This window comes from Rissa tridactyla, chromosome 2 (assembly GCF_028500815.1).
Source record: "Rissa tridactyla isolate bRisTri1 chromosome 2, bRisTri1.patW.cur.20221130, whole genome shotgun sequence".
NCBI classification, from domain to species: Eukaryota; Metazoa; Chordata; class Aves; order Charadriiformes; family Laridae; genus Rissa; species Rissa tridactyla.
Window position 1 is genome coordinate 52327231 of NC_071467.1, and position 25563 is coordinate 52352793.

The 25563-nt window shown below is 38.9% G+C and overlaps 1 protein-coding gene across 9 annotated transcripts in view; it reads right to left on the reverse strand.

Annotated features, from left to right (window-relative positions):
* GREB1L (GREB1 like retinoic acid receptor coactivator) overlaps positions 1 to 25563 on the reverse strand; it is a 143432-nt gene that overhangs the window by 66393 nt on the left and 51476 nt on the right. For all 9 annotated transcript variants that reach the window (XM_054189428.1, XM_054189427.1, XM_054189425.1 and 6 more), the window contains one exon: positions 15214 to 15317. The gene's annotated coding sequence lies outside the window, so the exon portion shown is untranslated. The remainder of the gene's footprint in view (positions 1 to 15213; positions 15318 to 25563) is intronic.

Genomic DNA, 25563 nt, shown 5'->3' on the forward strand with positions numbered 1-25563 from the left:
AAGGGTGCATCACACAGAAAATTAAAAACATCAAATTTGGCTTCATCACTAGTTGTCCAAGAGTATATTTACATGATTTTACCTGTCAGTATGCCATCATTTGCAGAGAAATAACACATAGAGACATCCGATAACTTGAATTTTTGTTCTTGCTAATATTAACTGAAATCACACGGAAGGTCAGTTCTCTGTCTTTTTAGGTCTTCACCTCTTGTCTTCAATGTAATACTATGATTTACATGCAGTCTGATCCATTTAACTCAAATGATCTAATCTTACTCTTACGACAAAAGATGTAAGTAAAAAAAGAGAGAAATAAGTAACATACAAACCATACACAGCAAATGCTGTGAAATGGTTTTATTTTAAATTATGATTTATACTAGTATAGTGATAACAATCATTTAAATATCTGCTTTGACAACTAACACTTAAGTTTATATCAATAACAAATTTAGAAACTTCATGAAATACTCAAGCACAGTCCCGCAGATCATCACTTCTCCTTGGGTGACATTATACAGCCCACAGCCTGTTACATTTGTGCCCGCAGCACTAGGAAACAGACTTTCAAACATACACGTTTCGTAGCAGGATGGCCATGGAAGGTTTTACCAATACGCTGAGGGAGACTCACTGAAACATGAAATTTTCCACTTCGCTGGATCATTGTATCATATGACATTTGCTCCAAAGAAACAGCAATCTAACACTTCCCAATATTCCGAATACAAGACTGCATTTTCATAGAATTTTATTTCACCAGAGATAGCTGTTCCCCAGTTAAATCAATAGATAGAAAAGTACAAAACCTTTTAGTGTTATCTTTGTACCTCCCTTCACTAGATGTCACCTAGCCCTACGACCAGGAAGAGACCTTGGCCAAGAAGATAAGTTGGCATTTAGAAAACCTACAATTCCACTCCTGCTTTATCACTGGGTTGCTCAAGGTCCTCGGGGCCACCTGTAAAAGGAAAATAATGGTGACAGCTGCTTATAGCAGCATTTGAGATCTGCTGGTATAGACAAATATCTAAGAGCTAAATATTACTATACTACTGGAATACATAGGCATGAAGCTTATTTAATTATTCACCTCCAGACTGAGAGAGAGGCTCAGTTTCCTGGTCAGTCAGAGACTTCGTACAACTTTAAGCAAAGAATTCCTCATCTTTGACTTAGACTCCCTTTTAATAAATTTTGGGGTAACAGTATTTCCCAACCCCAACAATAAAAGATAAACACAATTTCTTAATGTGACACATTCATGTATTTCAGCAATAAAACATTTCAGACAAGTAGATTCTCTTTTTCACTCTGTAAGTTTTCATTAAATTTGGAAATGGCAGAGAGCGTGTGCAAACACACAACTACGAAGTGAGTTGAGGAAAAAGTTATGCTGAAGCAGGGTTAAGTTTGCAGTACGCTAAATCCTGTCAGGTGCCTTTGAACAAAGAATTGATGAAAAACAGCTAAGTGACTGAAATCTTGGTTTTACTGAGATCAGTGATGGTATTTCCATAAATGCCAGTGAAATCACAACGAACTATTGTATCTTTAAATTACATACTATGAAATTTCATTTCTGTGCTACGGAATTTTATGTCAGGTACAATGTGCTTAAGGCAGGATTTCAGAAATGTATTCAAATTAAAAGACTTTAGTTAAAATAGCATTATAAATATGAATCAATCTTTAAGCATCTGAAAATTTGCAGTTCCCACAGCACATCATCTGCCTGAAGTCTGTTCATCCTCCACATTTCCTACAATCCATATGTTGTATACAACCTATGCGAACCATTTTCATTTTGGTGGGAAACTATTAATAAAATATGGCATGCACACAGCAAAAATGTTGTCTAGCCAAGGCTATTTAATTTGCCTCCCTGGAATCTATACAAAGAGACTTGTTTGTGGATAGCGATTGTTGTGGATTTACCTGAGAAGGTTGGCTAATATTACCGGAGGAGATTTCTAGTTTGCCGAGAGAAAACAAGATTGTAACTGGAAACGCCAAGTAAAGAAAAGGAACTTGTACGAGCACTGGTCTCTGCAGCATGGAAGCAGAGCAGGACGAAGGCTTGTCGGGGATGTGTTTGTGCAAGATGGGGGGCAGGCAGAGGTACCAGAGGGCAGAGAGCCAGGAGCGGCGGACAGGGATCCTGCTGGGCTGTGGCGAGGGAAGCTGGGAGCCCCGGAGACCAGCGCCAGGGAGCCAGCACTGGGCAGCTGATTTCCTAACACCGCCTGAGGCCATTAGGACAGCTGGGCCTCATTTGGAGTTCAAGGGAGCTGGAGGGGGAGAAGCAGGGGCGGGAGGGAGCTGGAGGCTGTCCCTCCGCAGGGGAGAGGAGCTGGCGAGACCCTCTGGCAGGGAGCTGCTGGCCGCTTCGGGTTGTGCCGTCCTCGTCCAGCCTGCTCAAAAGCAGCACCAAGTCAAGGTATTAATGTCTTAGTGTTTGTGCTTTTGATTCTACCCCTAAATGCCTGCTGCAATTAGCGAGAGCTTCGTTTTCCTCCTCCCAGCGTAAATGGGAGGCAGCCCCCAGTGAGTGCACCACTGCAGCAGCAGAGGCGGCAGCAGGAGCACACGGTGCCTTAAATGTGCTCATATACCTGCCATATCTACTTTTAAATGTGACCAAAACCAGTGATTTAAATGCAACTAAATTAATGCTCATTACTAAAAAAAGTTATCTGTATAATAACATGTTTATCCTACATTCCTATATGAGGCCATTTGGTAAAAATGAAACAACAAAATAAACCCTGTTGCTTTCTAGAACAAAATTAAGACAAGTGTTCCCCAAAAATTCTGCACATTTCACATTAGATTCAATGGGCTCGGGGGGATGTGGGAAAGACGGTCCCAGGTTGAGTGCAGTTGAGACTATCTGACACAGCGTCTGAGAGAAAACGGGGCTGGACTTGGCTGAGGAGCTCCTCTCTGATCTCACATGCCTGTTGTCCTCCTGTCAACACCGATACGTTGGTGCTCACCCTCACACCCGCAGCCCCGCATCCAGCCATACTACGCCAAACTACGCCGGAGCCCACTTGGGTGCACTGAGAGGTTTCTAATGGGCAGGAGGTTTGATTTGGGGGTAAATAATTCTTTCAGTATCTACATGCGGACTAACTGCAGCTAGCTCAGCACAGAGCTGGTTAGATGCCCAGTGTCAAGCCATTTGCACATCTGTAATACAGTATTCCAACCCTCACTCTTCTTTTTACCTGCACCACTGGATACCAGTGCAATTCATAAGTTGACTATTTCTCTTAGTAAACTTTTGAGCTCTGTTTTGGATTGGACTCTCCAGGATGTTAATATGTGCTTTATGCAGAGTATATGTGTGTGGTAAGATTTGCTGCTTTACATTCTCCTCCCCCCCAGCCCGCCAAGGAAGAAAGTTCAGTTTGACAACAGCCAGTCTCCAGGCTTCCCCTCACCAACTTTACTACTCTACTCAGACAGACAATTTGTATTTCGTGTCCTTAAAATTTATTATAGAGAGAGTAGAAGACACATTTAAAATTGAGTAATTTCAAAATGAAACCTGCAGCAAAACATGAAATAAGAGGGGAATTTCCGAACATTCATATCACTCGCACTCCCAGACTCTGTCCCTCTCAAGGTACTTCTCTGCAAAGATCCAGATACCAAGGCATCATGATTACTACCCAACACATCTCTGCTGCTGCTATGCTTCTTCAAAGCAGATTTCCTAAACCTACTTCAAGTCCTCTTTGCAGGGGGCCATCACTGACTAAACTGGAGGATTAACTATGAGATTTGCTGGAGTTTGAGAGCTGCCTTACAACAGAGCTGGAACGCAGCCCTCACATCTCAATCTGGGTCCTTACAAAGACACATGAACAAGGCAATCATGAAATTCCACTAATCTGACCCCGACTGACGAAGTATTAATGCCGTAGGCTTTAATAAAAAATTAAATATGGGCATTTCATTATGGAAAGCAAAACTACAATTACCAGGAGCTTCCATCAAAGCAGACAGAAATGGAAGTAATAAAAGCAAAATTTCAAAGATGATTGATTTTAGCACCACATCACTTAACTGTGCGGCAGAGGCCCCAGGGAAATTCTGATCACACTTTCAACCCCAGAAGCTGAACTTACAAGAAAGTCTTGTCAATTCAAGCAAATAATCTTGTCTCATGTGGTCATCCAGGTTTCAAAAGATCTGTACAGAAACATGACACTGGATGTTCAAGAAGACTCACAGCCTAGATCCAGCAGACTTGCAGTGTGTAAGTACAGTAAACAGTACCCGCTTTTAGTTAGAAAAATAGGTGACTATGGTCCTTCACATACCAGAAAAAAAAAAAAAAAAAAAAAAAAAAAAGAGTAACCTCTGGAAAGCAGATTGTTACCCAATAGCTCTTGGGAGCTAGAACTGCACATTTAGTTGAAGGCTCTGCTAGTAAAAATATAATCAGATCATTCAGTACACCAGATACCACATATTTGGCCTCCAGGTGGGTCATGACCCCAGAGACTTTAAAGGAGAGGAACTGAACTGGAGGATGAGGGAGGGGGTGAGTGTTGTTGTTATGGCTTAAAGCAATTTCACAATTACCTGATAGCGAATGATGAATCTGATGCAAACACCCTCCATTAAGTCGGCTCTATCAAGTGCTTACTTTGTGTTTAACCTAATGATGTAATTGTGTTCTCCAAAACACATAATCTGGCTTCTGATCTGGCCTAACCCCACAGGAAAGTTTCTCTTCAAAGGAAAAGAAAGCAAGATCCTTCACAAAGGCACTACCAGGCCCAGCACTGCTTCTGTATCTCAAAGGGTTATCTTACGCAAAGAGGGACCTGGCATCTATTTATGCTGTAGAATTGTTTGGGAATTGGTTGTTTCAGGTACAGCTGGCATTTTCTATTATCTACATCATTCTTATTGATATTCTGTGAATAGTATATTTTTCCCATTAGACCATCATTAGGATATGTCATGAACATGCATACAACAGAAAGGATGACCATTAATAATGACAATAACAAATATACATGCTAATTAAAAGTGTAGACTTCGAAGTAAAAAGTATATACCCAGCATTAACTGTAGCAGTCAATGGGGAAAGACTTATGTGCAAGTCAATACAAGAGTGCAAGGCAGAGTAGTCTCATTAACAGATCCCTTATCTCATAACCTTTGTGATATCCTTCTTCTCCCCCCCCTACAGTCCTTTCAAGATTCTGAGATTCTCACCCTGCTTTTGTCCTGGTTAGGGATATTCAAGCTCATCTGTAAAAGAGTTTACAGTCTTATGTAGCAAGTGACATAAATAATTCGTTCACAAGTTCTTTCAGGAAAAATGAATGATTAGTTTGTATTGACTCTCTTTACAGTGGAGTTTCCTCTCATTTTTATTTTTCATTTTATTTTGAAGAAGATGTTGCTAGCATTCAATACTGTTAGGAATCTATTCTTTCAGTGTGATGTTGCCACTACTCTGTCACAGGAATGAGAAAGATCAGGAACGCCTGTTTTTTCCTGACAAAGTTCTTCCTCTTACTGCTCAATTAATAGTATCTGTACTTGGAGTATTGCATCAGATCACCTGGGATTTAGGCAATCTCTTGGACAGAAAAAGACAAATGCATACACAACAGAGTTACATGCAGAATAGTGGAACAGGGCAGCTGCTCCCCCCAGCATGAAACAGAAAGCAAATCACAAGTGGTGCTACTATGGGGGCTGCTATGCTTTTACTGCTCCATCCCTTCCACCCCAAGTCTATCCCCACAGTCTTCAGGCACAGTTCACAAAACAATAAACATACTAAAGGTAAAATTCACACCTGAATTCAGGATGGTGTTCGTAAGTTGAATGTACATGCATGAAGCTGTCAACTTCAAATCACGCCCAAATATTGCAAAAAAATTAAGTCTGAATTGTATTTTTAAAAATCCAGTGATTTGGGAGTTTTCAGCTTCACAGTATAAACCAGCAGTGAGGCCAAAAACGGAAAACCACCAAGACACAGAAACTGAAAATCAATCTCTTTTACTTAAAATTTGAAATGTCTCTTTCATTCTTTTTAACAGTATTATTTACTAAGCTGTACACATAAAGAGGAATTTACAACTGCAATCAAACATAGAATATATTGCAAGGTGCAATGTTACGGAAATCACTGCAAGTTAAGCTCAAGTCAAGTTTTACAAAATGGTAGTTCAGTAGTTTTAAGTTACAAGTTCAGCACTTGCATTTATTGCCTAACATCCCTCATTTTCCTTCATCTTTCAAATGTTCTGATAGAACTCCCAGAATCTTTCGATGCAATCTTTTGTAAGTCTGAAGTTTTAAAACACTATTTTAGAGTTAAGTCTGTGTAGTTAGACTCGAACTATGTAAACCCAACAACAGTCAGTTCTTCTTATCCCTACACCGGAGCTGGAAGTCATTTTGCAAGATTTCTGCACGTGAAGCTTTGTGACAAGAACTGTACAGACCTTGCACTGGCTTTACTTTTCTCCAGGCTATGGCTCCCACTCAGAAAAGAAACGCTGCATTCCAGGTATGCTGAACTCTTATGGCACAGCGAGAGGAAAACTCGTGCAAGTCGGCGCACTGGGGATGCTCAACACATTCCTCTAGAGAGGGCTGAGATGATTTAAGGATTAAGCACGTGCCAAGTTTCATTTGATGCCATTTCCTCAGTAAACAGATGCAACAAGCATATGAAAGAAAACATCTGACCTTGCTACTTAATTTACGTGAACTCACCTCCAGTGACTACACAATATGCAAAAATTTTGGAGGACTAGTTTCTGTGAATAAATGATGCTATGCTAGAAGCATTTAGAGCAATATATGCCTATCTATGGAAAACTACATGGAAAAGTACTATAAAGAGACTGGAATATGAATGGAGCAAAACTGTAGCTGATACCATTTGGTGGGGTACTTGGAATCAAGGAATGTCTTTTGATGACCATTCTAAATGCAAAGCTTGTTTGCATGGGCAAAGGTTGTCTTACGCATGCAAATGCTCATATCCGAGTAAGCACTATATATCCTGTCACCAGTTGCATGCACTTGTACACTTTTACTGTCCCTTTACACTCATTCACGCACAAACATCTGTTCACACAACCCCCCCCTCCCCCCCAGGCTTTTGCAAATATACCGTTTTTCTAATTATTCCCCCTCTGCCTTCCTACTGCGGAAAAAAGAGCTTAATTAGAAGCCATATAAAAACCATATTTTGTGTTTATAATATCAAATGTATATATGTCCTTTTTTTAGTCTTCTCCCATTGCATCCCCTGGTGTTTCATGGAAAGGTTGATGATACAGGGTTGTGGACAATGACAGGAAGTCAGATGACAACAAATTTGACCACAAAGACTATAAAATATAGAAGAGTTCATAAAAATTCAGTTGCTAGTAATACAAAAAGAAATGCTCAGTAGTATATAACCAAGAATGAAAAGATTATATTGGAGTGCGAATCTTACACAAATAGCCCTATATCCTTTGTGATATAGAAGCTTCCAGGAGTTAGTTATGTTGATTTAAGCTATTCTGACTGCAAGACTTTTAGACCCCTTTTAAATGATGTATGAAATTAGCAGATAAGTTACCGTGACGGTTTTCTAGGGGTTTTAAAATTAATTTGTAGAAGATGCAGCAAACCTTTTATGCTACTGGGATCTTTCACAAGGTACATAAGGAATGGAACATTACTATGCACCTTCAACAGAAGATGTACATTTTCTCTCTTCTTTTTTTCTTTCAACAGAAAAACCTTCAAGTGAAGAAAACAAACAAACAAGAAGTTTATCACCCTAAACCTAGCTTTTCATTTTGATGTTTTGATAATGTTAAAAGACTTCACTTTTTAAAAAGGATTATGTGCTCACACTCAGATGCTCACACGCTTATTGCAGAGGCAGCACAAATAAATAAGGAGCACTTTTGAAAATCTCAGCCTGCTTCCTTAAAACAAGCGTGCTCACACATAGCTTTCCCCATTTATGTTCTCTGCCCTAAATCAATAGGACTATTAACCGCATTATTAATGCCAGTGCAATACAACCAAATCAGTCATGGTGCTTAATCCCAGCTCTAAGATCAAGGCATATTTTTGCTGTATTATTTTGATTTTGCAATTAGTTGCAGACATGAATTATGATTTATTCCCCTAACAATTTAGCAAGTTAGCACAGTCAGGCAAGTTACACGTTTGAATCCTTTCAGCTACTACCGTTAATAACACAGCAGATAAAACTAATGTATCTAAGTAATTAATGTAATAACTATTTAAATAGTTATTTAAATAGAAGAGGAGACTGAGGGGAGACCTCACTGCCCTCTACAACTACCTAAAAGGAGGTTGTAGAGAGGTGGGTGTTGGCCTCTTCTCCCAGGTGAATAATGACAGGACCAGAGGGAATGGTCTGAAGCTGCGACAGGGGAGGTTTAGATTAGATATTAGGAAGAATTGCTTTACTGAAAGAGTGGTCAGGCACTGGAACAGCCTGCCCAGGGAGGTGGTTGAGTCACCATCCCTAGAGGTGTTTAAGAAACGTCTAGATGTGGCACTTCAGGGCATGCTCTAGTGACAGAGATTGTAGGGGGTTTGGTTGTACTCGATGATCTTAAGGGTCCTTTCCAACCATGAAGATTCTGTGATTCTGTAAATAACTGTAAATGCACGTAGCATTTTGCTGCTTACTGAAACATTTTTCTGAGCCCATAATTCATGTTCCCCAAATCATGTATTCAAAATCGATACCTGTTCCCAAACCTAACAGATTTTTATTGGAACATCGTTATTTTAATATACTTTTCATATAGATAAGTGTACAGTCATTCACTGACAATACATATTCTGCTAGTAATGCACAGATCTTATTGTAAGTTATTACCTAACAACTGTATTTAGTAATTACTAATTAAAACAAACTATTCAGAACTTAGAGACATAAAATGTAGTTATGTAGTTTACAATAATCTATAATGTAAACTGTATCTTCTCAGATACATCAGTTAATTAATTTAAAGCTGTGTTTTTAATGGAGACTTAATGTTTATTTCAATGGAACACTGTCTAATATTACACCACTTTTAAAAAAAACTATACGTGGACTTCTTTAATTTCCATGACTGGCAAGGTCAGTGAACGGTCTTGTTACATCTTTCTAAATACGAAATACAAGTCCATATTTGTCAACAATTTTAATGCTGAAAACAATCACTAATGGCTTACTTTTGTGAATTATGTATTTTATTTTATTCTGAGGGGTTGCTTCTATCCTGAGAAAGTGAAAGGGAAAGTTACCTGTGTTTCAAAAGAGCCATAACATGATATAAAAAGGAGCATTAATAACGGCATCTCAACTTGCACTGCTCATGAAAATGAAAGGGATGATGATCTGTTAAGCGTATATGGTCTGGCCACGTAGAACCTAAGCACTTCACCTACAATCTCAAGCATCCTTTGAATGCCTTATCAATAAAGTTTGTTATCAACTCTTCAACACAATGGGACTAACAAAGACCAGCATAGGAAGCTAATGTTATTAATGTAATTTCCAACCATCAAATTTGCTCAACTTGTTTGTAATTCTTACTCGTTTTTTTCTTGCACATCCTCTCTGCTCCACTTCTCATGATCTGTCGTCAGACCTCAATACTGTAAGTACAGTTTCACCTGCCTGCTGTTTTTTTATTGTCTTCAATAGGACTATGGAATAAGACTGCGCACTATGGCGTAACAGACCATGCGCGTAAATTATTGTAAATCCTTCGGCCCCTAGGCTGCAAAAATCTAACTTTTAAAACATCATAGCTTATGCTATTTATTTATTGTACGTGTAAGATACCATCTATATAGGAACTTATGCATATATACTGCTTGACATTTTTTAAGACTGCTAACCAAGATGACACTATTTGATAGAAAAGCAGCATAAAAATTCACTAAGATACACAAAATAGAAGCTAAAGTGTAATCCATTCTGACACATCTCAACATCAGATTGTACAGTACAAGCATTAAACAGAAAAATCCTTAATAAAAATCATTCTAGGTATCTACACCTGCAGTAAAAGTGTTTTTCCCCCATGCTCTTTTCTTTTCTTTTTTAAGTTTCCTCATGTGAAAGTGCTACTAAATATGGAAGATAAAGAAATTTTTATTGCCAAGCAATATAAACTAATTGCTCTTCATCTTGCAGAGACATTACTTGTTCTGAAAACTCTTAATTCTAACAACACACACTGACTATTAAAAAAAAATAAAAATCTTTCTGAGTAATAGACGTAACGGTAATACAGATTACACTGGCTCTTAAAATCTTCCAGAGATGACCCAATTCTTCAGGAACATCCAGTCAGTATTTTCTCTTTCCACAGTATTCATCTTATCTGGTGCATGTTCTGGTTTGTGACAGCTGTAACAGACTGAAAATGAAACACTGGAATAGGACTTTCAACCTTTCCTTTGCATTAAGCAGTCTTCCCCCCTGAAGCTGGCAGAGTTGGAAACGTAGCATGGCAGTTCTTCAAATATGCAACCTGAAAGTAATTTCAGTGTTATCAACTTGAAGAAGAGACGATCTCTGCAGCCAGAGCGTGTCTGTGACACTGTACAAAGGAGAACAACCTGCACCCAGGAGCCTCACAAGCGGCGTTTCCCACATCTCCTTCATCTGTGAAGTGCATAATCCTGCCAAAAGCACCATCAAGTCTTGTTCCTTTCCCTCTCCAGGAAGATTATTAAACAAATCCCTAACACAGATGTCTAGATTAAAAAGTAAAATTAAATCAAGGAGTAATAAAGAAAGTCTTAAGTAATCAATCTTGCCTTCACTAATGCACTTGGATAGAAGAAGGTTAGGTGGGTTTGTTGGTTCCTCACCTCCTCCAAAAAAACCCAAATCACTATTTTCCTCCCTAGAGCCCTGTCTAAAAACAACAGAAGTCTGAAAAAGAGTTCTCCTTGTTTTTATGAGGCTTGGAAACCATCCTCCCTAAAAAGGAACCACCAAAGGTGGAAACAAGGCCCTCTCCTTTTGTAGAGAGGTTGTGTCAAAATGTTTATCAAGTCTACCCAGAGCATGTTCCTGCACAGCTCTTCCAAAAATACCATTTTCAAATAGGTCAAAATGATCACGTTTCTGCTTATCTGAACCCAGAATATGTCTTAGAAAGGAACAAACAAATCTCTTCTTATCTGAAGCTCCCATTCAGTCTCTAGATACAGAGGCATATCTAACATCATCCTTCTGCAGTCACTTTTAGCCTGTGATGAAGAGACAAAAAAACCCACAAAAGCCAGCTGCTTTCATGGCCATTACTATGCAAAAAGCAATGTGTGAATGGATAAGAAAACCCTGCATAGGTCAAAACCATACCAATCCGCTTAAACCTACAAGTAATGTCAAGGTTAATATCATTTGGACATTTTTTTGCAATTTCTCTGCTGCTGGGAAACAGTGTCTAAATTGCTCATAGAATTCCTATAAAAAAAAAAAAACAACAAAAAAACTTTTTGTATTGAATTTTAGTGGAAATGAACTTCAAAGTGCAGAGTGCTTTGTAGAGTTCTTCCTTTCCCCTCTACGCAACATGTGTTCATCATGTGTCAAAACTGACTCTACTTTCTCCCCTCCCCAGAATACCACGAATTCTTCTGTAAAATAAACAAAGCTCTGTCCAGAATCTCTGAAATTACCAGAGGCAACCCCTGTTTGAGATCAAAGATGCACATCACTACTAGGCCTTCTGCAACATCCCAGATTTCAGTTAAGATGAAATATGCAACAAACGGGCAATCGACAGAACAGAACATTAACATCACATCCAGGGACGTATCTAAAAAGAAGAGCTTTGACATTCAAGCTACCTTTTCTAGATACTTAGGAATCCCAATAGGTATTTGTCAGATAAATGTCCACAAATGGCATTTTTATAATTTTTATAATACCATTTAGGTCTGGCAAAGGAAAACCTTTATCTTTACTTAAAAGAGAAATGCAAAACCTCAAAATTGCATACTATTGAAACTTAATAGGAGAAGAAAACAATTTTCTATTTGTAATGCCTATATTTGTTCACCCACCATGAACCCACCATGACAAACTGTGTCTTTATGTCTTGGAAGAAGAAAAAATGATATGAAAACACATCATTTGATGGAGACATTAGATGTGCTTTTCTAGTTGTTTTTCTCCCAGAAGGAAAAGTCTTAATGATGTTTACAGGCTGGACTTAACTTACCTGCCACATAAACATGCTAGCAGAGGCAAGACTGATGCCCAAAGCTGCTATTATGGTTTAGTGAGTCAGTAACACAGAAAATTCACAGGTTCTATGAATTATTGAAGGCATGCATATAAAACTTCCAGTAAATACTGACACTCAAGAAACTACGGCTCATATTTTTCTGTGACTGCTGCCACAGTAGAATATAAATACTACGTATAAAATTCTCACTGTGGGCTAAACTTGGGAAAAACACCTGATAAACACTTTACAGATACAGAACAATTTTCTCAGTAGATAAGAAAAAATCTTAATAATCCATATACTTCCATTTTACATACTTTGAGTAATTAAATTCTAGGGTTACAAACAAAATTAAGCATTAAAGCTCAACTATGTATTTCTCTAAGCAGTTTTATTATACAGTTTGTTTTATTATACAGTTTATTTTATATAGCCCTTAATTCCATGCAGATATAATCTGTCAAGTGTTATAATCATTGCTTATAGGGATAAAGCAGAAAACAGATTCAAACAGAAATCTCATTGAGTTCCTATGGCAAAAGCTAGTCCAATCTCATTGATAAATAAATCACCTTAATCCTTTCTTCATTTGTTATTGCCTTATTGCAAAAGCATGAAGCTGAAGCCTACAAAGTCAAAGTTAAGGCCTGACCTTCCATCTCTATCCTATCTGGCCGCTCCCTTGTGTACCGCTCAAACACACATGCTATCATTTCCTGATGAGTTTAGAAGGGGTTATCAGGAGAATTTCAAGACATGTGTCAGTTTTGTAGCAACCTGAATGCTATACAAACATCTTGTGTGTTTAATAGGTGATTTGTATTTTAGTAGGTTTATCCATTCCCAACTTTATTTGTTTAAAGGTGCCTTAACCTTGACGTAAATCAATGCTAAGCATCTATATAGAGTACTTCTAAAGAGTTTAAAAATTAAGCTCTTCGGAGAGCTGTATTTTGCAAGCATGTTTCTTTAAAAAAAAAAGTTACTTGTCAACTTCTTTGCTCATTTTTTTTCCCCTGGAAAATTACGTAATTTATTCTTTTTCATTCTTCTTATGGTGTTCTTTTAAAGACCACGATGAAACACCAGGTTCGTCACTATAAAAATGCCACCACCACTGGCTCCCGAGTGTCTTTTTCTTCCTAATTCGACAATGAGTGTTTGTGTAAGACAGTAGGGCCAAAGAGTCGGAGGCCCTGGGTTGTATCTTGCAGCAACCCCCCCTTACAAAGGAAAACAAAAAGCACTGAACCTTTTCTGCCACATGCCTGCTCCTTCCCCCACCACCTCTCTCGTGAAGACAGCCATTATTACATTTCCTTTCGGGTTATTTACAAGGTCTTGGCTCTGACATTGATTTCTTATCTGTTTCTATGACAAATGTTAAGTGTTAATAAGCTGTCGCTTTAAAGAAAGATAAAGCTAAACAAATTATAGGAATTAATTACTCAAAACCTATTCTTTAATTTTTTTTTGTGTGTGAGCATTGAAACAAGAACAGCAAAAATTGCTGAAGACCAAAAAAGGCCCACATTTTTTTCAACCAATTAATAAGTGTTAGCAGATTAAAAGAAGTTATAGTTTAAACTAGGCAGTTTCCTGATAATCTAAGGCGAATTTGTCAGGGGGCAGGCTCAGCTCCCTAAGGAACAAAGTCTACTAATTTATAAGTCAAGGTTTTTACTTTTTCAAATATTTTGCTCGTGGTATAAATTTTAAGACCAAAGGTGAAAGTTCAGAAATCTTTTCAGTTACAGAACCATTAAAATGATAAACATTTGGGATCCCAAAGTACACTTCTACTCTAACTGTCCTTTCAGACCTGCATTGACGGCACTATAATAGCTGCCAACATTTGGTAAGGATTAGCCTTTCATTTAGACAAAAGCAAGCATTCCTTAGCTAAATCAGCACTTTTTGCCATCAGACTCATAAAACCTTTTCACAACACAGATTTTCAAGAGAATCCTTTAGGGTTTTAGGATGCTGCTCCTTTTACTAAGTAACAAAATACACCCCAGGGTGTCTCATTGACCGCACTCAGCTGTCCTTTGACCTCTGCAATTGTTTAGCCTAACTTCAGGGCCACAGAATCTGCCTCCCCCACACCAAAAAGGCTAATGTTGCTTCCTCCTAGCACCTGGCGAAGCAAAATCCTAGAGGTTCCCCCCCTCTTCCAGACATCTACCACGTTCCAGATGTTGCCGAGCAAAACGTTCCTGCAGGCGGGTTTGGGGAACCCACAAGCACCCACTCAGAACCTGGGCTGTGGCCATGACCCCCTCGCTCTGCACAGCGCTGCCCTTGCCCCAGGGATACAACAGGTCATAAAGCAGGAATAGATCTTCAGCCTTCTGGGTACGCTGGCTATTTAAATGCAACAAGAAACTATGCAAGCCCAATATTGTATACTGAGACAAGCCTGCCTCCCTTAAGAAGTCAGAAAAAAAAAAGACGTGTGAGAATCTCAGTTGGAAGCGCAAATCTATCCCGATCATTACAAAGATCTGCATTCTTCTTCCCATTTGTTTTAAACCCTTTGAGAGGGCAAACAAACAAACATCCATCCTCCAAGTGCACAAAACATATATTTAGCTAGTTGCTTAGGTATTGCAGTGCTTCTAAGTAAAACAGCACAAGAAAGTTGTTACAGCTTCAAAAGAACTATCGTTAAATAATGAAGTTGACCTCACTGTGGATATATTAAAAAAAAAAAAAATGGAAGCACAAATCCGCCCTCTTTGATGAAGGCTGTTTAATTAGATGAAACGGATTTCAAGATTTTTGAAGAACTTAGATGTTGTACATGCCTGGAGCAAAAATAAAATCGTTATTTACAGTCCACACTGTTCCTAAAATGCAGCCAATGGAAATGAAAGCACAGATGCTGAACACAAACATACGATGTATTGTCTGTTAGGAAAGGCAAGTACGGTACCTTCTCAGATTCCTTTTAACCTATTTGAAATGCAGTCATGATTAAAAGATGCAGCTAAGAGTTTGTGAAGCCTTGCTGCAAAGTTGTTTAAAACTCCTGAACACCTGAAAAATAAGAAGGGAGAAAAAGAATTAGAATGACTTGCGCCAGCATATAGTTTATAATGAGCCAACAAAACCTGCCTATCTAAACCTGGTCTAGGGCAAAAACTGAACTGGGGTGGGGAAAGAGGGATGACCTCTTTAAAAAGCTTCTTTTGATTATAGGAATACTTTGTTGAAACTGCATAGCTGCTTCTTTGCATTCTATCAGAAGTAAAGTACAAGTTTGTCACAGAATCTGCACATTTTTGGCACTGAAGTTGCTGTATGAAATATTAGGAACTTAGCACATCAGTATGAGAAAATCAACTGTCACAGAAACATAAAAAATAGATGATAATGTAGAATTAATTATTTTACTATTGGTTTAAAAAGAAACCAACTACATGAGTGAGTGGTTATTTACGCTAAACTGGAGATCGATATTCAAACTGAAATCAGAATTAGCTGGTTGCTCTCCTATCTGACATCCCATAAAGGTATTTAAGTGAAAACATTTCTAATACAAATTGCAGTTTATGAAAGAGAATACATCTGAAATAGCCCAAAGAATTGGGGTAGAAGAGTAACTCCTAAAATATGTAGGGCTGTACAGAATAGTAATTAACATCAGTAAACGCTTTAAATTAAGTTATCATTGACTGAACTTTGGCAAGACTTTCTTAGGCAGACAAGATCGTTTGGTTTCTCAATGGACATGGACAATATTTTGCCAAAAGATTTAAAGGACTTTTCCCTGTTGCTCACAAATGGGATTTTAGGCTTAAAGCTGGGACCACAGCCTTGGGCCCACTGTCAAAACCAGAGCGAACGCAACTCAGCTGTATGCCTAGAATTCAAAAGCCAGGTTTTAAAATCAAAAAAGCAATATTAGCTTTAAGCTTCCTCCCCCTCCTCCTGTTTTTAAAAATCAGACTATTTTAGAGAGCAGCTATAATCCTCACCTCTCACTCGGGAAAAGTTTTGGGTAGGATTGTTGTGTTCTGAGGAGGGACATTAAACAACTCTATTCCCAGGGACAACCACTTCTACCCTGCGCTGTGCATCCCCGCCATGCTGACAGTGAATCCATCGCAGATGGCCAACAAGGTTAACAGGCAGCGCCCGACCCAACTGTAGGGCTCTGCAGAGACTTCAATGATTGCAGAATGTCAGTAATCCAATTCCAACAGCTCCTGGCTCCGAAATTGCTATTTTTCGGACACGTGCTGAACATTTCACCTGCTAGTAATGACATTTTTGTATTTTCTTCTAATTACACTCAAAGCTAAGACCTTTGGCCCTAGGCCACAGACCTCTATTCAGGCTGCACACATTCTCTTAAACGCCCTGATCCTTTGTTGTCACTCTCCGTCTTTCATCTATTATTTACATCCATTGAGAAGGGAGATACTCCACCATTTGTGAAGCTTTAAAGCTTCTAATCATCTTAATTTCTTCGCCTTTCAACCAGTGCTTCCCCTTATGGACCATTGCCAATAGTGTGACAAAATAATTTTTCAAGCCAAGATCCTCCTTGGACCCTTCCCAAACCTTGACACACACTGGGCTCTAAGTGCCTTTTGTCCTTAGCCGGCTGCTTTTGCAAACACAGACCTTTACTCAGCTTCGCGGGGCAGGGGGGGATGGAGGGGGGCGGGTATGGATTTACTTCTCCGTGGCTTGGGGGGAGTTTTCTTGGCATTTGGGGTGTGGGGTTTTTTTACATAATTTTCTTTCTGTTAAAATGTCTAACTCAATTAGTCCAGCTAAATCAGAGATATTGTAGTGAATCTTCCCTCTTTTAAAAACATCAAGCACCTTCTGAAATACAAATGGCTACAAATTTTAAGTTTACTTTTTTTCCCCAAAAGCTAAACTGCCAATATGCTGGTTTGGTTTTGTACTGTTATGTGCCCATCCAGTACTGACAGATTCTCACACAATATTTCAGACACACAAAATACCACTAAGCTTTTTTCTGATTATTGGCAGTATTAATTTGTCCTAACCTTAGAACACAACGTGACAAAAATACAATTTCTTCATTTGACGTTCAGATCACCTCCTTCTGATCCTCCCTTATTTGCAAACGAAGTAGGAAACAAACCAGCGGCATTTTTGTCAAGATGCAGAAGATGGCTTCAGAATTCATCAGCCACCAATCTTCGTTTCCAAGACCTGCGGGATCTGCTAACATGTGATCCATCTTGGCTCTTTCTTCCACTACCGCCTGGCTTACTTTTGATTTCTAACAGTGCTTCCTTGTTGTCTGTCCCCTCTAAAGAACCCCAACCCCCTTGTCCTTTCTTATTTTCACCATTTGCTTCAACCAGCAGTTCACTTGAGACTCATCCATCTTACAATGCCTAAAGTGACAGATGCTCTTAGGAATGACCATACTGCTGAGTGAATAAAAGATAACATCACCTCTAGGAACTCAGGGAGAAATACAACTTCAACCCTAAGACAGGGTTATCCTGACGGACACAGCACCATAAACCTCTCCTAGTGGGGAAAAAAAAAAAAAAAAAAAGAAAAAAAGAAAAACAATTGCAGAGAAAAGGAATCTAACACAAAGGCTAAAAAGAGTATTCTTTCTGTTGTAGCTGTAGTTAGTGGTGTCGATGGCCTTTTTATTTTCTTTTTTTTTTCCCTAACACCCCATGGAAGAATTTTGTAGAATTTATCTGTGATTAAATCAGGAGGCAGAGAGAGTGTGGAGAAATTTCACACAAAAACTGTCTCAGGATCCCTACAGACTTGAATGGAGGAAGAAGGCACTTTGGAACAATTTCAGCAGCATGTCACACAAGTCCTTCGCCAAAACACAAACATTACCTTGTTAAAATCTACACATCCTACAGACCAGCTGTTGCTCGGTTAAATTCTACAGGAATTCAGAATCATTGTGGGAGCCTGTGCCCTTGACGAATGCATATTGTAACCAGAGTAAGATTACTTTAATGTTGTGGCTGCTTGATAAATCTGTAATTCCAAGTAGCAGCCCCCCCAATGTTTTGACATTTGAGCACACGCCATTTCGAAAAAATTGTAAAGTAGAATGATAGCTTTTCTAGCCAACACCCACATGCCCATCTACAGAATGATGTCTGTTTCTAAACGAAGATCTGCGCTCTGTGCCTAGTAAGACTGAAGCAAAAGCTGCTGACTTGAAATATGCCCCAGTGGTGCTAGAAATCTCTTACTTAACAAAAGAAAGGTCATATTAGCATCTCCCAATGACATATTCACAAAAGTGATGCCACAAATGCTGGGGATCCCTTTTCTCAGTGAGATACAAAGAATTCCCTTCTCTCTCAGCAAAGATTTAAATAGCATCTCATGTTGAGTTTTCAAACACTACAGGAAATAACCATCATTACAGTACATGAGACTGACAGCATGTGAATTTAATGGCATAAAAGCCAGAGTTGCGAAACAAAGACCAAGATAGGGAGCCTATTAACCAAATGTCTTCTGTTCAGTGTAAAATCAGGAAAAAGTCACAATATGCACTTCTTTAGCCGTATTTATTAATTGTATGTAGCCGTATTTATTAATTTGTGATGAGTTAGGATTTTAGGTCCCTGTTGCACTCTCATAGTACGGCAAACATCAAACCACCAGACTGTAGATACAGAAGTAAGGTATAAATACAACATTTTTTAATGTAAGTGATTTTCCCATAGTACAATTTTGGACATCCAATATATGGAAATTAAATTAACAACCACTCAGGTCTGGTCCTTCCTAAACAGGATCCCAACTCTGGACCCCACACACCTGTTAGTGTTCCTCTCCCATTCTGACCCACTGAGCGATTTGGCATTGAAATCTTCGATAAAATCCCATTCAATTGGGGAAAGCACTTATGTATAGGAAACTCTACAGGAGATAACTACTGGTACATGATTGGAAGAGTTGTGTGCAAGACTCTGCTTTCCATCTCACATCCCAGCCCTCTCAGCCCACATCCCTCTGGAACCCCAGTCGCTCAGCAAGTGGCAGGGCTCGAGGCACGCCGCAACTACCAGGAAGAAAAGCAATGAGAAAACCAAGTTTGGGAGTTTTACAGGCACATTCTGCCATGGTATCTGAATCAAATTTTCGCTGCCGACTCTATTGTACCTTGAGTGTCACCATATCTAGGATAACTTTCTGAAGCTCCTTCCAAGCCAATCAAATCAAAGAAGCAAATAACAAAGCCTGCAGTTAACATCCTCACAGGAAAAATCTTGAAAATATTTAATGCTTTCATCTGAAATACTTGAGGATCCTGGCATCAGATATAGACCATGAAGTAGTAAACTGTATCCTGCCTTATAAAATCTATACTCTGCACTCAAACGGGCATCTTATCATACAGACAGTCCTTACATGTTGTATCTCCAAATATTTATCACAGTAGAGATAAGTGTTTATAGTTAAATATGCAATCTGTCTTCTGCATGCTGCTGCTCTTAAACAAGACAAAGTGTGAGGTAAAAGGTCAAAACTACTAGAAAGAGCCCTGAATAAGAACTCTGACATTACAACCATTTTGCTAGAAGAGACAAGGTGTAAAAGAAGTTCTTGGAGTCAAACCCCCTATGCAATGGGGCAGGCCAAGGGTACTGATCCAAACAGCGGCGAATAGTAACACAACTGTTGGTGTTAATGTGTTTAGTAACACCAGGCTGCCTTGAAAAATCTCTCATTTAATGACAGCAACATTTTTCAATTGAAACTGAACATTTTTACACGCATGTATGTAAAGTTCTCATTCAATGCAATTTTAACATGGAATAACTGAAATACTGATATTAAACTTATAAGTAACTTCTGTCACTACCATTAAGTTATTGACACTGAAACATGACCTTGAAATGACAGCTCCATTAATGCAAGTCTTACCAGGGAAGGTTTCAAAAAGCCCCGATTAAATTAACTACTTTTAAACACAATAGGATCAATATGTATGCAGAGAATGTACACCCCCATGGCAAGTTCTGCTTGCTTGATTGATCAAAAACAAAAAAATCCTGTGGCCTTCCAGATCTCAGCTGGTGCCAGAAATCCACATAGGAAAAAAAAAAAAAATCCATCTAAATGAAACTCTGAAAAGGTTTACCCTTCACCAGTCTATTTGCACTTCAAAAACTCCTTAAGTCCTTCAGCTAAACCCCAGGGTTGAACCATTTCAAAAATGAGAGGGGGATGGCCATGATTTATCTTCCTTCTGTGCTCTGGACAGAGCTGTAAAATCTGCCTGCTGGGGTGTGTGTGGGGGTGTGTGTGTGTGGGGGGGGGGGGGGGTGTTACAGGCTCGTTTTCAGGAACCTTGGATATTTACCATTTTTAGAAATAACTCTGCCCAATTCCTCACCGTCATTTACCTCCTTTGATCAGACACAAGTACAATTTATAAAGCAAAATTTTGATTTCTGCTCACTGGCATACAAGCTGATCAAGCTCAATCAACAAAATGGCCAAGCATCTGAAATCACCATTTTAAAGAAAAATATAGCAGATACCTGTAAGTATCAGCTGTTGCCTTAGTGAATTTCTGCTCAGGGAACATTTGTTTAAGAATATAATTTAAGCCTGTCCCCTTTTATCTACTGGTATCAAATGCATTTTTAGCAATAAGCCCCAAATAATTTTCCATTTGTAGATAATCAACGTGTTCGGTCACACAGGATGCATTTTTCAGTCCTCTGTACTTCAAGATACATTACCGATACAAGGAAAATGGAGATTTCATGGGTCACAAACTTCTGGGTCATAAGGACCTTCAGTGCTGCAGTCAGCCTAGTAAAACTCAATCGATACACTCTTGCTTTATATGTCCACTATTAAAACTGCACCTGAATTTCTACATGATTTTTCCTGAAGTAGAAACACCAACTCAACAACTTCACTGACATTCTTTGAACAGAAATTAACGCTCCGATATTCAGTTCATGTGTCGAAAATATAAACACATGCATATATAAATGAGACATACGCCCTCTCCAAACATTACAGATAAATCCTACAGCATCAACACTGCAGAATGGCACAAACTGAGGGCACTGGAACATGACTATGTACTTCAGTTTTTCTAAAGCTTTCTTCTACTCTTAAGACTCAACCCTATAAACCACATATCAGCGGCATAACTCTTACCAATCTAAATTCTTCAGACTTGGATAAACAGATAGACTTGCTCTCAAGGTAAATAACAATAAGAATAGATTCAGTATTATCTGGTTTTTGCATGGAAAGGGCCCATTTATTTCCAGAGTCCTTTTCAGATTTTGCTTTTATCAGTTATTTGTTATCTTCCATTCTAAAACAACAGAAAGGGATGAAAACTACTTTATGAAAAGATAAAAATATGCAGATCCTGCCCCTGTAGGTTGAGTCTTAATTAGACTAGTGGAAAGCTTTAAAAACATTGACATTGTGCTTGTTTTTGTGCAAGTCAAATACCGGCCCTAACAAAACTGCAGGGCTAATCTGAGAAAACCCCTAATCACTCTATTAGTCCCCACTCAAATCCACAAGGATACTTAAGTTAAGAGTTTGTGGATATAAGGAGGAATGGCATCTTATTTAGCATCTGACATTCTACTCAACTCCTCTGAGTCTTAATCTCTTCTCTTGTTCTTAGAAAAAAGAATACAACATGTTTTGAGCATATATTCTGAGTATATATATTCTTTTAATATTAAAAAAAATAAATCTCCAATATAACTACAGATCTCTGTGCCTTTGCAAAAACTGTAATAGAATATTTACTTTACTATATCCTTTACTGGCTCAAAATTATAAGACTGTACTGAAGGTGTTTCTAAACTTGCATCTTCTTCTGGTGTGCTTGCAAAATTTTACAATTCCAGCTGCAGCCTCATCAGCAAAACACTTCAACTTCCATACATTTGCCAACTTTTGTTATTTTAATAGAAAGAATTTTCATAAAGGAAGGCGGAGGTCGGAGGTTTGTGTCTCCTTACTACATCCAGTAGTACCACAAACAATTTTTGTATATTATTTTTTATTGTAATGAAGAATTTTTGAGTATTTGTGTGGCCATCTATTTTTCTGTATTTATTTACAAATCCTGAGAAAAGCCCAAATGCACATTCTGTTCAACAGGATTTGGTACTTCTGTTGCAAGAAAAATGAATGTTGCCACAGCCAGGTAAAACGCCTTTGGGAACTGAAGTCCGAGAAGAGGGGAGAAAAATTCCACAAAACCACAAACAGTTCCTGGTCTGCTTTCAGGGTGGGGTGGGAAGCTGAAAAAACAAAACACAAACAAGAAATACCCTGTGGATTCATTAGCAACCAGGGTGGCAGGCCTTCCTCTAATTCCCTTATAGAAGCCCACGACTACCTGCAGAGCCTGGGAGTGCAAATCACATTAGTGGAGCCACCAGATGACCAAAGAAAGCACTGGAGGCCTGGTGAAACCAGTAAACAAAAGGCAGCATTCCAGCTGAATGCTGCTGCTAGAGTCAGCATTGTAAGATGCTTGGATCTGATAACCCAAAAAGCAGATTAGCTGCAGGCAACAAAAGAGTAAAATGAGAAACAAAGGGGTCATTTTGACACATGAAGAAATCATTTCCATTAAGCCATCTTGAATTTACTGTGTAGTTATAAAAACTGCTCCTACTTGAAGTGACATTTGAATGCACGGCAATGAAGCTGTGACAGGGCAGCAACTTGGACAGGCTCCTGAAATAACGCATTCCTGAACGCAGTGTAACTTAAAGAGGCAAACTGGCCTCTTTGCCTTTGAATCTTTGTGACGTTTTAAAGGCCTAATTATGACTTTTAAATCTGTTGTACAGTTTTCAGTTAGAAGACTTAACACGTCTTGCTAGGCTTGACAAACAGAAGATTCATTAGTTTTATCTGTATTTAAAAGTCTCCTGCAGAGAATGCACATACCACAAATATTCTCACATAATTACATGAGAAAGTTGCCTTCTCTTTCCAGTCCCCGTCCCCTCTCATGCATGTCTGTCTCACTCTCAACACAGGAAAGGAAAGACTCGCGTTATATTCCTTATCAGAAGCTTAACAAAGTATTTTTATCCTGAAGCAAGTCTAGGCGTACTTTAATCACAAGGACCAAACTGCAAAATTGAGACACAGAAGTCCATAAGAATATGTAGACACTAGAGAGATAGAAGTCCGATCTAGTTAAAGATGTCCCTGCTTACTGCAGGAGGGTTGGACTAGATGACCTTTAAAGGTCCCTTCCAACCCAACGGATTCTATGATTCTTTGAAATCAAAATTTTCTGGGCTAAAAGTGGAAAATTTGCCACAATTCTCTCTTATACAATAAAGAATTCTATATACTCAAAGCCAAAACCAGTCTTTTTCTTTCTTCACAAGGCAGTAAACTGCCCTGCTAGAAAGTATCTATGAGCTAGAAGAAATTTCTAAGGAACGCTGTGGCACACAGAGAACTTTTCCACTTTCTAGCTGTGCCTTGCACATCTCCCATGGCCAATACAAAGTACAGAAACCTGACACAGGATGAGGAATCAAGCCTTCCTTTAACACACCAAAACTTCTTACCCAGTTTTTGCGCACATATAGCAACTTGACCTGTTAACTTCAGTAGAGATGGTCTTTCACAAGCATACGTGTCCACAGCTAACTGATTCTTCTCAGTGACGAGCACAGAGAAATCACACCCAGAAAAACAGCTCAGCAGACTAAGAGGGACAGCATAAAAGCCCAATCTATGGCTGTGTCCACATACAAATATCCAGTATGCATCGACACGCAGACCCTGCTATCAAGGCTCAATGAAAGGCTTGCCATAAAAACTTCTACAGACACCTTCTGCTACCTGGTGACTTTGCAAAAATACAAAGCCATTAAGGATATCTGAAAGGGGAAAGACGTAATTCAGACATCTAGTTATACAATAGGGACATCCTCTGAGGACAACTGTACCAATGTAATGACATCAGGACATAGCACCTCAGGTTTTCCCTTGGTTCCAAAATGTTCTCGAGTATCACCATGGTATCCACACTGCTCCTAGTATTTTTGCTGTATATATGACCTGGGAGACAAAGAAGATGGACGGACAGAAGATTGACACGAGTAGAAGTTCCTATTCTGTTATTCTACTTTTAAAAATATCTTCTTATCCAAAATAGCAGTCGGGCATAAACATGGCTTCATAAATTCACAGAAGGGAAAAGGAAGTGGCTATAATGTGCACATGTGTGTGCTATGTAAATCTACATGGAAGAGAAGCACAAGATGCTGTCATACATCAGGCTCATCTTGAGTGCTTATACTGAGGAGAAGGAAAAATAAATTGAAGTTCAGAGCTTCAGCCTATCACCATTCAGAGAAACACTTAAGTGTTTGTATTTATAGCCATCAGCGAGTCTGAATATGAAGATGGATGCAGCTAGTAATGACATAAAATGATCCACTTCAATGCAGTTGGCCTTTATACTGCAGAGAGAAAACAACATGGTCTTTGGTTGGTAATCATGGACAGTATATTACCATTAGTGATTTTTCACAGCATCTTTCTAATAAAAATGTCAGAGCACTCTAAACAAAAGGGCAAGCTGATCAGTTCAGAATATTAAAAAAAATCTTCAAATATTTAACCCAAGCAGATCCCATATTTCAGTTACAATGGGCTTTTCCAAGCAAGGCTCTTTCAAGTTGTGTTGACCTGGGTTCCCTCGTCGCTAAGGTATTCCAGCAAAACAGAAACTCTGTCAGGACTTGCTGCTTCACTGCTGTTGCTTGTGCAAAAAGACACAGTGTGGCCAGACCTTCGTAAAAATGCTAATGTTAAAAGCCTTTATCTCTTTGAGGAATTCTAGTTATTTTTACATAGAGGCAAGCACCTGACTCACAAGTCTTCCCTCAGCTGGCATTGCCATGGATCCCATTCTGGGCAGCTGACCGAACACCTGGGAGGTAGAAGAAACTCATTTCTTGCTCCTAAAGTCACTCAGCAGAGGCAGCAGAAGGTCCCTGGAATAAAGAACCCCTCATACACTGGAAAATTGATGGGCTCCTTTTAGACCTGACAGGAAAATGACAAACAGATCAGGGCATCTTCACTACTCATGATGATCTGCATCCTCTATGACTGCAGTTTGGGTCTACATCCTCTTTCACATTAAAACTACTTTTGTTGAAAAGCACTCCAAATAAAGAATTCCACAATGCCCACAGAGCTCCCTGAAGTGATATACTTGTGCAAAAGTTTGGGCCACAGATACCGGACATTAGAATAGTTATTC